Genomic DNA, 12,655 nt, shown 5'->3' on the forward strand with positions numbered 1-12,655 from the left:
TTCAATGGGCTTGGTTTGTTTGCCAAACTGTTCGGCGAACACCAAAAGGCTCGGTAAAGGTTTGCACATCTCTAATAGTAATGACAAATTGCCAATTTACTCATGCATTTCCTGGAGGAATAAGAGATGGTCAAAAGCTCCAGAATTCAGAAATACAAATGAAAAATACAACTAAGGGTACTTTCACACTTGCGTTATTTTCCTTCCGTTACAATCCGCCCTTTTGGGAAACAGCGGAATCCGTTAACGGATTCCGCTGTTTCCCATAGACTTGTATGGTTGACGGATTGTACCAAAAGGAGCTGCGTTGCTTCCGCTGGGCGACGCTCCGTTGCTTCCGCCCAGCGGGAGGAACGCAGCATGTAACGTTATTTTGAGCAGCGGAATCCTCTGGATTTCACTGCGCATGCTCTTTTTTTTTTTTTTTTTTTTTTTTTTTTTAAATCAAACTTTATTTTGGCTCGCGGTGGCCGAACGTTCAGCTGAGCGCCCGGCCGTCGGCAAGCGACAGCGCTCAGCTGAATGACCGGCCACCAGCATGCCCGGCCGCCGGCAAGTCACAGCGCTCAGCTGAGCGCCCGCCCGCCGGCATGCCCGGGCGCCGGCAAGTGACAGCGATCAGCTGATCACCCGGCGGCCGGGAGCGATCAGCTGATCACCCGGCAGCCGGCTGCAGGGAGCGATCAGCTGATCACCCGGCGGCCGGGAGCGATCAGCTGATCACCCGGCAGCCGGCTGCAGGGAGCGATCAGCTGATCACCCGGCAGCCGGGAGCGATCAGCTGATCACCCGGCGGCCGGCTACTGGGAGCAATCAGCTGATCACCCAGCGGCCGGCTGCAGGGAACGATCAGCTGATCGTTCACTATAGTCTGCCGCTGGTAAAACCGGGAAAAAAAAAAAAAAAAAATCAAAACGAATTGCGTTGTTTTGCAGCATCCGTTGCATCCGTTGTGTCACTATATGCAACACATCCGTTGCATCCGTTACACAACGCAATGCAACGGATACCGTTCAACGCAAGTGTGAAAGTAGCCTTTCTCACGTGAGTTGGCACAAATATGTTCCGCAGTACTACAAATTCTGCTCACCACCAACTAACATGAGGTCACCATGGTAAAAAGTTATGAACAGCCCCTGACACGTATATATTATTGATATCACATTTCATCACTTCGAGAAAAATTAGACTTGTCTGTGGGTCTAATATCGAGGGATTATAACGCAGACATGTCTTGAAGGGGAAGGAAAAAAAAAAAAAGAGTGCAGCTCCGCATAAATTGCCGTCTATAGGGAAAAGTTCTGTCACACATGGGGGGGGGGGGGGTAACTCAATCTGCTCGGCCTCTTCTAAGTATATTATGTTACCCCCTTTACGTGAAACTTAACTTCAGAACTAAAGAAAGAATGTTTCCCCCACAGGACCTGTAAAATATGTACGGAGAGGCCAACGCTCTGGATTGACGGATGTTTTACCCTACAGTTTAGAGGGGAAAAGTGACTGCATGAAAAGTGGAGAATTAACACATTATAGGACGATAACCCCTTCTTTTCTAGATGTTTTCTAGATGTTAAAAGGTGGGATCTTAATGAACCTCATTTTCATACTTTCCAACAATCTATTCCTGAAGGTCACTGATAGAAAAGTCTCCTGACGTAGCCCCATCTTCTTTATCTGTTTGCATGCCTATATGCTGTCACGCTCCCCGGGTCCCGACGTCGTTCCTCACGCACCGCTCCGGTCCCCGGGTCCCCTGCCTCCAGCCACACGTCCTCCTCGGCACCACTCCCTGCTCTGGCCTCCGGCACCCGGGCGTCGCGCATGCGCATTAGGGCGTGTGCGCGGTCACTGACCTCCTCTTAAAGGCCCAGCACTCCCTAACAGGATATTGCATCAGTCAGGGTCAGGTATATTAGGAGCTTCCTGCCTGGAGGGCGTCGCCTGTTTTACGAGTTCTGCAAGCTAGGAGTCCAGGTCCCCATGTGCCTTGCCTGTGTTAATATTGTCTCTTCCATAGAGCCTGCCCTGCCTCCGTAACCGGCTCCTGAATCCGGGATTGCCAAGAGGTCCTCCGGTGTCCGTCAGCGGGGAATCCCACCACCGTTACGTCTGCCTGTGTCGCGGGCCAGGGGGTGCGCTGCTCGACCGCGCTCGCGGCTCGGGTCCAGCTGCTGCTGCTGCAGCTGCTGCTCGGTGGCTCGAGCGGTGGGCCGGATCCGGGGACTCGAGCGGCGCTCCTCGCTCGTGAGTGAAAGGGGTTGGCTTGGCCTGGGAATTTGGTTCGTGACGCCACCCACGGGTCGTGGTGAGGTTGGGGCACCACTGCTGCTGGTGACAGGGATCCCGGGAGCATTGTTAGGGAGCAGCTGGGATGTTTTCCCCTCCGTTGGTAGGGGTTGGTGGTCCCGGGGCCCGGTAAGGTGAAGGGAGGAATGCAGGGTAGGTGAGGTGCAGGGTCGCGGGGGCAGCGCGGTGCCAGAGGGCACGGTGGTACTCACTCAGCCAAGAACAGATACAGAGTCTCCGGTAAAACAAACGGCTGGATGGACGGGTCCCGCAGCCGGCTGCTGTGATCACTCCCGGATGGTTAGTGGTGGCTGCCTTTCCCTGCACCTGGTGTGTGTCTTCGGTCCCGATGGCTTCCCACCGGTAACCCACTCCCCAGCTTGGATAGATGCCGGGGAGCCCCTTTTGCCAGCAGGCTCTGGCCTTGGGAGCTCTAGCTCTGGCGGTAGCTGTATCTCCCTGTTCGGTTTGGACGGTTGCCTTCAATCGGGTCTTGGTCGCTAGGAAACCCCGGAGGTTCCCGTCGCTAACGGATTTAACCAGTTTACCGGCGACTCCCAGCCTGGTCGGGGTCCGCAGGCCCTGCCGGTTTGTGCTGGCTTCTCTTTGCTCCCCGGTTCGGTACCGGTGGGCCACCGCCCAGCCCCGGCCCTACGGTTCCGCGTCGATAGGCCACTCCTGCAGACGGCCACCACCGTCTGCCAACCCTGCTGTATGTGCCCGGGCCACGTTCCCGGACACGGTCAGTCTTCTCCTCTCCTACCACTTCCCTAAACTCCACTTCACTCTCCCTCACTCAACTCAACTCCCTTCCTTTCCCGCCTCCAGGACTGTGAACTCCTCAGTGGGTGGGGCCAACCGCCTGGCTCCACCCCACCTGGTGTGGACATCAGCCCCTGGAGGGAGGCAACAAGGATTTGTGTGTGCGGCTGATGTGCCTAACCGGGGTGTGGGGTGTGCTGTTGCAGTACCTGTGACGTCCTGGCTTGTCCAGGGCGCCACACCTGTGCCCGTCTGTGATCCCCGGCTTCACCCGGCTGCCTCCCCGTCACATCCAGCTAACCCGGATCCCGCCTGAGCTTCCTAACTGGCACCTGTACCGGACTCCCGTAATTGTCTCCAAGAACTCTGTGGCTCCAAAGACTCCGTTCTACCCGTTCCCTGAGGGACGCTATCCCGGTCCCACTAGTACTCCGGCTACCGTGTACCTAGGCCCTCTGGTGGGGTGACTGGACAGTCCCTGTATAGGGGTTAGCTCCAGGTTACCTCACTGGGGGAGTCCGGTACACGGCCCAGAGGATCCACCATCATCCGGACCTAACACATGCCTCCTTTGCGCGCCTATGTGTGTTGGATGCTGCGGCATTACTTAATGACGCTGATTTCTCTGGGATTACTAAAAAATGTAGGTGTCTTCTTTTTTTCCTGATGTCCTAGGAGAGTAGAGTTGGCAAGTATGTTATAGTTATCTCTAAAGGTGACAGTTATATTAATTGATATGGAAATCCAGAAGAAGGAGAAGTTAGCTACTTCCTCCCTTACTGATGTCACCATTGTTAAAGCACTCTGTCACGATGGGACTGTAGTATAACAAGGGACAAGCGGCTCCTATACTGTCCTTCACGCTGGGGGATCCTAGGCTATCTCTGACTATCATATTACTCCTGAAGGTGGAGACTCCGGAGTCTCATGCCTTACTATTCTCCTGACCAGATCTAATATGTTATTCCCCCCATCCCTAATGAACGAAGAGGGCAGGAGTGTGATGGAAACACAGTTTAAGAAAGACAGAGAAAACCAAAACTCAGACACACCTCAAACTCAAAGAAATAAACAGTAAGATAGTAAGAAGAAAAGCAAGAGCAGGAAGGCAGCAACAAAAAGACAATAAAGGTTAACACCACAACTGCTCACAGTAATAATGCACAACAATCACCAGTAAGGGAGCTTTCACATGATGTGGGGGAGCCACTCATGTTTTCTTCCCTCCTATATATGCCGGCTGTACTATTTCATCAATGCCAGCTATAGCTTACCTATAGTCTGGTGAGGTGTCATTGACAGCTGGCGATGGCTGCAAAAATCTCCTTCTGACACACTCTTCCTGACAATCCATGCTTTCAGCATATTCCTGCTTGGGTTCTTCGTAGGGAGGGGTAAATTACTTAGGACCCCCCATCCGTTTAATATATGATTGGTCATTCATCTGCACCCTTTCAGTTTTGCCCTAGCAGAAAAGCAGCAGGACGTATTATGTCTCGAAGGTCTAAAAAATCCGAAACAGGCGACAACTATTTTAAACAAATTTCCAGCACCGGACCTACCTTGGTTGTCACCACTCTTTAATAATAAGACAACTTGGGTGTAATGCACATAATTTTCCCGAGGGTCGTGAAACATGTCTAGAGCTCTGCAAAGCATTATATTGTGGTCTGACTCCAGTCTCCTTCTGCCACTTTATGGTCCTTTTCCAGTTGGGTTTATTCAGCTGCCACAAGCACTAGAGTAATGCAAAGATAATCACCATGAACCAGCCATGTGAGGACGCAGGAGCCTCATATTCCTCGCTGACCTGCCCTATGAATCCTTGTAAAGTATATGAGTATACCACAAGTGTGCTTGTTTACACAGACAGAACTGCTACTGAATCTATCAGGGGCAGGGACCCCCACAATAAGAGCAAAACAGGGTGCAGGATGAATGTACAAGAGACACCTTCCATAGTATGCGATTAATGACTGCACATTTATCACTGAATAAAATGTAGTATTCTACACAGAGAGCAGTATTATCATAGTTATATTCTTGTACATAGGAGCAGTATTATAGTAGTTATATTCTTGTACATAGGCGCAGTATTATAGTAGTTATATTCTTGTACATAGGGCAGTATTATAGTAGATATATTCTTGTACATAGGAGCAGTATTATAGTAGTTATATTCTTGTACATAGGGTCAGTATTATAGTAGTTATATTCTTGTTTATAGGAGCAGTATTATAGTAGTTATATTCTTGTACATAGGGGCAGTATTATAGTAGTTATATTCTTGTTTATAGGAGCAGTATTATAGTAGTTATATTCTTGTACATAGGTGCAGTATTATAGTAGTTATATTCTTGTACATAGGGTCAGTATTATAGTAGTTATATTCTTGTTTATAGGAGCAGTATTATAGTAGTTATATTCTTGTACATAGGGGCAGTATTATAGTAGTTATATTCTTGTACATAGGGGCAGTATTATAGTAGTTATATTCTTGTACATAGGGGGCAGTATTATAGTAGTTATATTCTTGTACATAGGAGCAGTATTATAGTAGTTATATTCTTGTACATAGGGGCAGTATTATAGTAGTTATATTCTTGTACATAGGGGCAGTATTATCATAGTTATATTCTTATACATAGGGGCAGTATTATAGTAGTTATATTCTTGTATATAGGGGCAGTATTATAGTAGTTATATTCTTGTACATAGGGGGCAGTATTATAGTAGTTATATTCGTGTACATAGGGGCAGTATTATATTAATTATATTCTTGTATATAGGAGCATTATTATAGTAGTTATATTCTTGTACATAGGGGGCAGCATTATAGTAGTTATATTCTTGTACATAGGAGGCAGTATTATAGTAGTTATATTCTTGTACATAGGGGGCAGTATTATAGTAATTATATTCGTGTACATAGGGGCAGTATTATCATAGTTATATTCTTATACATAGGGGCAGTATTATAGTAGTTATATTCTTGTACATAGGGGCAGTATTATAGTAATTATATTCTTGTATATAGGAGCATTATTATAGTAGTTATATTCTTGTACATAGGGGGCAGCATTATAGTAGTTATATTCTTGTACATAGGGGCAGTATTATAGTAGTTATATTCTTGTACATAGGGGCAGTATTATAGTAGTTATATTCTTGTACATAGGGGCAGTACTATAGTAGTTATATTCTTGTACATAGGGGCAGTATTATAGTAGTTATATTCTTGTACATAGGGGGCAGTATTATAGTAGTTATATTCTTGTACATAGGGGACAGTATTATAGTAGTTGTATTTGTGTATATAGGGGCAGTATTATCATAGCTATATTCTTATACATAGGTGCAGTATTATAGTAGTTATATTCTTGTATATAGGGGCAGTATTATAGTAGTTATATTCTTGTATATAGGGGCAGTATTATCATAGTTATATTCTTATACATAGGGGCAGTATTATAGTAGTTATATTCTTGTATATAGGGGCAGTATTATAGTAGTTATATTCTTGTACATAGGGGGCAGTATTATAGTAGTTATATTCTTGTATATAGGAGCAGTATTATAGTAGTTATATTCTTGTACATAAGGGCAGTATTATAGTAGTTATATTCTTGTACATAGGGGCAGTATTATAGTAGTTATATTCTTGTACATAGGGGCAGTATTATCATAGTTATATTCTTATACATAGGGGCAGTATTGTAGTTATATTCTTGTACATAGGGGCAGTATTATAGTAGTTATATTCTTGTATGTAGTAGCATTATTATAGTAGTTATATTCTTGTACATAGGGGGCAGCATTATAGTAGTTATATTCTTGTACATAGGGGCAGTATTATAGTAGTTATATTCTTGTACATAGGAGCAGTACTATTCTAGTTATATTCTTGTACATAGGGGCAGTATTATAGTAGTTATATTCTTGTACATATGGGGCAGTATTATATAGTAGTTTTATTCTTGGCTGCTCCACACAGAAACACTAATGTCACTCTGAGGGTCTGGCCATGTAAGTACCAACCTTGACAGCAATGTCTTCTCCTCCAGGTCAACATCAGGGCAGTCCTTACAGATATTGTGCCAGGCATCAGGACAATCCATGTGGTGGTGATGTCGCGGGCGGGGAGGAGGGTGTCAGCACTGCGCTCACCCCTCTGCTCGGGTCCGGCTGCTCAGTGGTGGCTCGAACGGTGGGCCGGATCCCGGGGGTCTCGAGCGGCGCTCCTCGCCCGTGAGTGAAAGGGGATTGGGATTTGGGATAGTTTATTGTTCGTGACGCCACCCACGGTTGTGGTGATTTGTTGACACCACCGCTGCTCTGTGTGGGGATCCCGGGAGTGATGATGTGGAGCAGCCAGTTGTTGTGTTGCCCCTCCGTGGGTAGGGGTTGGTGATCCCGGGGCCCAGTGATGAGGTGGGAGATGCAGGGCCTGGTGGGCGCAGGGACACGGGGGCAGCGCTGTGCCTTGCGGCACTGTGGTAGTCACTCAGCCTGAGACGATGACACAGTTCTCGGTAAAACACACGGCTGGAAAGACGGTTCCCACGGACGGCTGCACTTGCTTTCCCCAGTAGGTGACGGTGACGGTCCCTCTGTCCTGCACCTATGTTGATGATGGTTGCGATGGGTTCCCACCGGTAACCCGCTCCCTGACTTCAATCTGGGCCAGAGGAGCCCTACTTTGCCCGCAGACGCTGGCCCTGAGGAACTGGTGCCCTGGCGGTGGCGGTGTTCCTCCTTAATGGTTGGACTGTTGCCTTCAATCGGGACTTGGTTGTTTGGAGACAGACGTCCCCTTCACTGACGGATTTGGCAAATTATGGCGACTCCTAGCCTTGCCGGGGTCCGAGAGGCCCCTGCCCTGGTGCTGACTGTTCTTTGTCCACTGCTCCAGACCGCCGGGTCACCACCCGTCCGCGGTCCTTCCAGGAACCTCCGAGCAGTCCCCCTCCAGACAGTCACCGCCGTCTGCTGACCTTGCTGTCTCCGTCCGGGCACACAGCCGGACTCACTTCAGGCTTTACTACTGTCACTTTAGCTTTTGTCGTTAGCTCCACTACTACTTCCTTCCACTTCCTTAACTGTTCTTTCACTTCACTCTTTACTCAAGCCCTGCCTGGGCTAAACTGCCTGGTACTTCCTGCCTCCAGGGCTGTGAACTCCTCGGTGGGCGGAGCCAACCGCCTGGCCCACCCCCTGGTGTGAACATCAGCCCCTGGAGGAAGGCAACAAGGATTTTGGTAGCTTAGATGTGCCTAGCTGGGGTGTAGGGTGTGGAGGTGCGATGACCTGTGACCCCTGGCTTGCCCAGGGCGTCACAGTGACGAATCTGACCCGACAAATTAGACCTGATGTTTTTGCACATTGCGCTCGCAGGCCCGACCTCATCACACAGAGAGCACTTCACCACGGAGCAGGATCACCACACATAAAATTTCCTCAGCTGACCCACATAGAAACAAGATGCCTTTTTTTCTACCAATGAAAATGGAGTTGAGCAGATGGTGGGTAATATTTTGGCCCTGACTTGATTTAACCAGGACCTTCTACCCCCCGGTCCAGACACTGGCCGCGCCCCGTCCTTAGTGAGGTCTGACACCAGGTCACACTGTCTCCGCAGCCAGATGACGATGCCCTGTGGGGGCATCACTTTATTCCAGAAGGTGATGGTCACATTCACTTGATTGGGCTCAGAAATGGGGATAAAGCTGAACTTGTTTCAGTGGTCCATGTCCCGGAACTTGGAGAAGTTTGTCCAGAACCAATCCAGGTCAGACATAGGCTTGGACCTAGTGTGACGCCCTGGCAAAACCAGGTAGTCACAGATGACTTTACCCCCCACCAAGGGTACAGGAATCGCTTCCTCCTTGGGATTACACACATACACCCACATGGTGCATATGAGCAGCCGCCCCTCCCCCCAGTTAGGTGCTGAAAAGAGCAGCAGGGGAGGAGTTCAGTCAGTCGGAGGAGAGCAGCAGAGCAATCAGGAGTGTGTCTCCTGGGCTGCAGAGAAAGTTGCAGAGCTGTCAGGGGTTGGAGCCCCTGGACTGCGGGAACAGGTCAGGCACTAGGAGGGGACCCAAAGTGGACCGGGGCAGGGTAGTAGCCCGCCGGCATCGGGAACCCGGAATAGTGCAGAGAAGTGGACTTCCCCCGTTTCAACCAGAGGAGCTAAGCAGACTACAAGGTGCAGTGCAACAAAAGAGGGCTCCTGCTCATTGCACCGTGTGTGGGACCAGCACACCCCTCCAAAAGGCTCCCGGTCACCGGCAAGTTGGTTTACAAAGGACTCTGTGGTCATGACCACACACATCAGCCTAGCTTCATCCAACACCAAGACAACCGAACTGTGAGTTTCCTGCTCCCTGCAATCCCTGCCACCACCACAACTCCCAATTGGGCCCCGGGACTACAACTCCACTACCCGTGGAGGGGATCCCACCTTGCTGCCCCACACCATCAGTCCCGGGCACGGTCCCCAGAGGCAGCGGCGGTGCCACCATCTCATCACCACAACCCACGGGTGGAGTCACAGACAATCCCCCTTTACATATTCCCCTTTTGCTGTGGAGCCTGGGATCACAGATCGGTCACGCCACTGTGATACCTCTAGAAGCGACCCCATTGGCCCGGCTCTGAGTACCCCCTATCCCTGGGCGACACACTAGCATTGTAGCCCCACTGGCCTGGGAGGTTTGTCATTACCAGGATGTTGGTGGGCAGCAGGGAGCCCTTCTGGCAACCCAGGAGGTCTCTGATGACAAACCTCCGGCAGGGTTGCTTGTCCTTTGCACCTCACTGTCTGAACCAGATAACATTTCTCCTCTTAAAGGCCTGGCCGGTATAACTGCTGTGTAATGAGAAAGGTGACCCACAACTCCAGGCATTACCAGAAGAAACAACATCAGTGCCACTCCTCTGACGCTGACGCTATGAGGGTCCACCACTGCTCCAATAAACTAACGGGGGAGAAGTCCTGTACATTAGATTGTACCACACCCTCCTTACCATCAACCTCTATGGCAACATCAGTACTCTCATCAGCCGGGTACTCCGGCACCACCGAGCCGACATTGTCCCTCACAGCAGAGCCCATATTCTCCCGCACAACAGAACCCACATTATTTCCTTCCTCAAAGGGGACATTTGGTGGCTGTAATACTGCATGGGACTCCTGTGAAGTGTTTTCTTTTCTTATTCCTGGTTCCTTACCTGCTGGGGGGGTCACAATCTCCAGATTGCAGTCCAGGTCTCGGTGTTTCTCCAGCAGCTGCACCAGTGGCACCATGATGCTTTTCTGATGCTTCTCCCTTGGCCTTTACAGCTTTCTTGTTGCTGCCCATGCGTTCTGCCATTGACACCACAGTATGCTGCAGATTCTCCTGCATGGTCTGCTTCTTCAAAAATAAGGGGATCCTATTCTGGTTTGTTTTTTTTTTGTTTTTTTCTTAATTATTTGTTTATTTATTAGGTTAAAAATAGCTAAAAACACACTTTAGTGCCACATGAAAGTCACTAAAGGGAGCAAGTGTGCAACCCTGCCTAAATGCCTGCTTTAATCTTAGCTCTCCCTCCTAGATCAACTCTCCTTGAACTGCAGAAGGATTAGGCCCCCTGTCAGGCACGGTGATGCCAAGCGACGGGTCAATGACAATAATGCCAGTAGCCAACTTGTCTACAGCATTACATGTTATGGTTGGAATCCCCACGTTTAGTGGCTGTCTTAACAACCGGGAAACGTGGGGTGGGGACTCAAGCATGGTGCTTCAACACCCACAATACTCAATCGAGTAGCGTGCGTCTCGAGCACTTCTATGCTCTATTCAGTATCAGACATTGGTGAACACGCTCGCTCATCACTAGACACTATCAATATTCTCAATTCTGAGGTTAAATCTGTATTCAGTGTAGACTTTCCCATTACCGAGATAGGAGATGGCAGTTGCGCCAACTATCATCAGAGCCGCCGGATCAATGTTGCGCTCAGCGAGACCCGGCAACGCTTGTGAGCATTGTAGTCACTACCTGGCACTGGCACTGCTATGCACAGGCGCTAGATCTGCATTCAGGGAATGTGGACTGTGACAGAGCTTTGTGGCACCATTTTTGATAATAAATTGATGAACGGATAGTGGTAAGGAGTCTTTATCCACAGAAATAATTTTTTCGTGTGTGTGTGTGTGTTTTCCCTTACTGGGTTAGTAATGGGGGCTGCCTCTCTATTATTAACACCTGGGATTGATGTCAGCTGACACTACACAGCTGACATCAACCCCAAAATATATTATCCCGATTGCCACTGCATCAGCGCAATCAGGAAGAGCCGGGCAAAGCGCCATAATTAACACATCTAATGTGATAGTCCCCTTCTGGGGCAGCTGCGGGCTGATGTTTTTAGGCTGGGAGGGGCCAAATAACTATGGACCTTCCCAGCCTCATAATACCAGCCCCCAGCTGTCTGTTTTACTTTGGCTGATAATCAAAAATAGGTTGTTTTTTTTTAATTAACAATTTATTTAGTTCACAGTAGTGGCTTGACAGTCAGAGATGTGTCCAGGCGTCTTCCCCATGCCGTTCCTACTCCATTTGAGTGCTGTTTCCAACCATTACTGCCCCCCTGCCCTCCTTTTAGGGTCTCCCGGATAAATGCTGGCATTTCCCATTGACTTTCATTATACTCATTACTGGAGCCCATCCGAGTGTCCGACCTGCTCAATCGGAGTAACGAGCACTCGATGGTCACGCTTTAACCTATGACAGTGCCACACCAGATAATGACAATTTAAAGGGAACCTGTCAGCAGAAATTTCCCCTAAAACCTAACAGATTCCCCCTCTGCAGCTCCTGGGCTGCATTCTAGAAAGGTCCCTGTTATTATTGTGCCCCCTTTCTGACCAAAAAAAAGAGTTTATAAAGAGGTACCTTTTTGGCTTTGGATTCTATAAATCTGACACGGGGGCGGGCAGCCTGATGGCCGTTATTCTGCCCCCTGGTCCTGTATGCCGCCCCCATCGCTGATTTCCATACTTTTGGACGCCGCCCACTGCTCCAGCCATCCCCGCGCATGCCCAGTGCCAGTCTCACGGGACTGAGCACTGTGACTGCTGGTGACGTGTGCGCAGGCAAGTGATTATGGGCGGGACTGTGACTGTTATCAGCAAGTACCCGCCCATAATCTCGTGAGCGCGCAAACCTCTCCAGCGTCACACTGTGCTCAGTGTAGATGCTAGACTGTATGGGCTGCTTCCAGGGATGACGTCCCCTTTGTCACGTGATAGGGGCGTGTTCAAAATACTATCACGTGACAAAGGGATGTCATACCTGGAAGCAGCCCATACAGTCTAGCATCTACACTGAGCACAGTGTGACGCTGGAGAGGTTTGCGCGCTCACGAGATTATGGGCGGGTACTTGCTGATAACAGTCACAGTCCCGCCCATAATCACTTGCCTGCGTACACGTCACCAGCAGTCACAGTGCTCAGTCCCGTGAGACTGGCACTGGGCATGCGCGGGGATGGCTGGAGCAGTGGGCGGCGTCCAAAAGTATGGAAATCAGCGATGGGGGCGGCATACAGGACCAGGGGG

Source organism: Anomaloglossus baeobatrachus, chromosome 2 (genome assembly GCF_048569485.1).
Source record: "Anomaloglossus baeobatrachus isolate aAnoBae1 chromosome 2, aAnoBae1.hap1, whole genome shotgun sequence".
NCBI classification, from domain to species: domain Eukaryota; kingdom Metazoa; phylum Chordata; class Amphibia; order Anura; family Aromobatidae; genus Anomaloglossus; species Anomaloglossus baeobatrachus.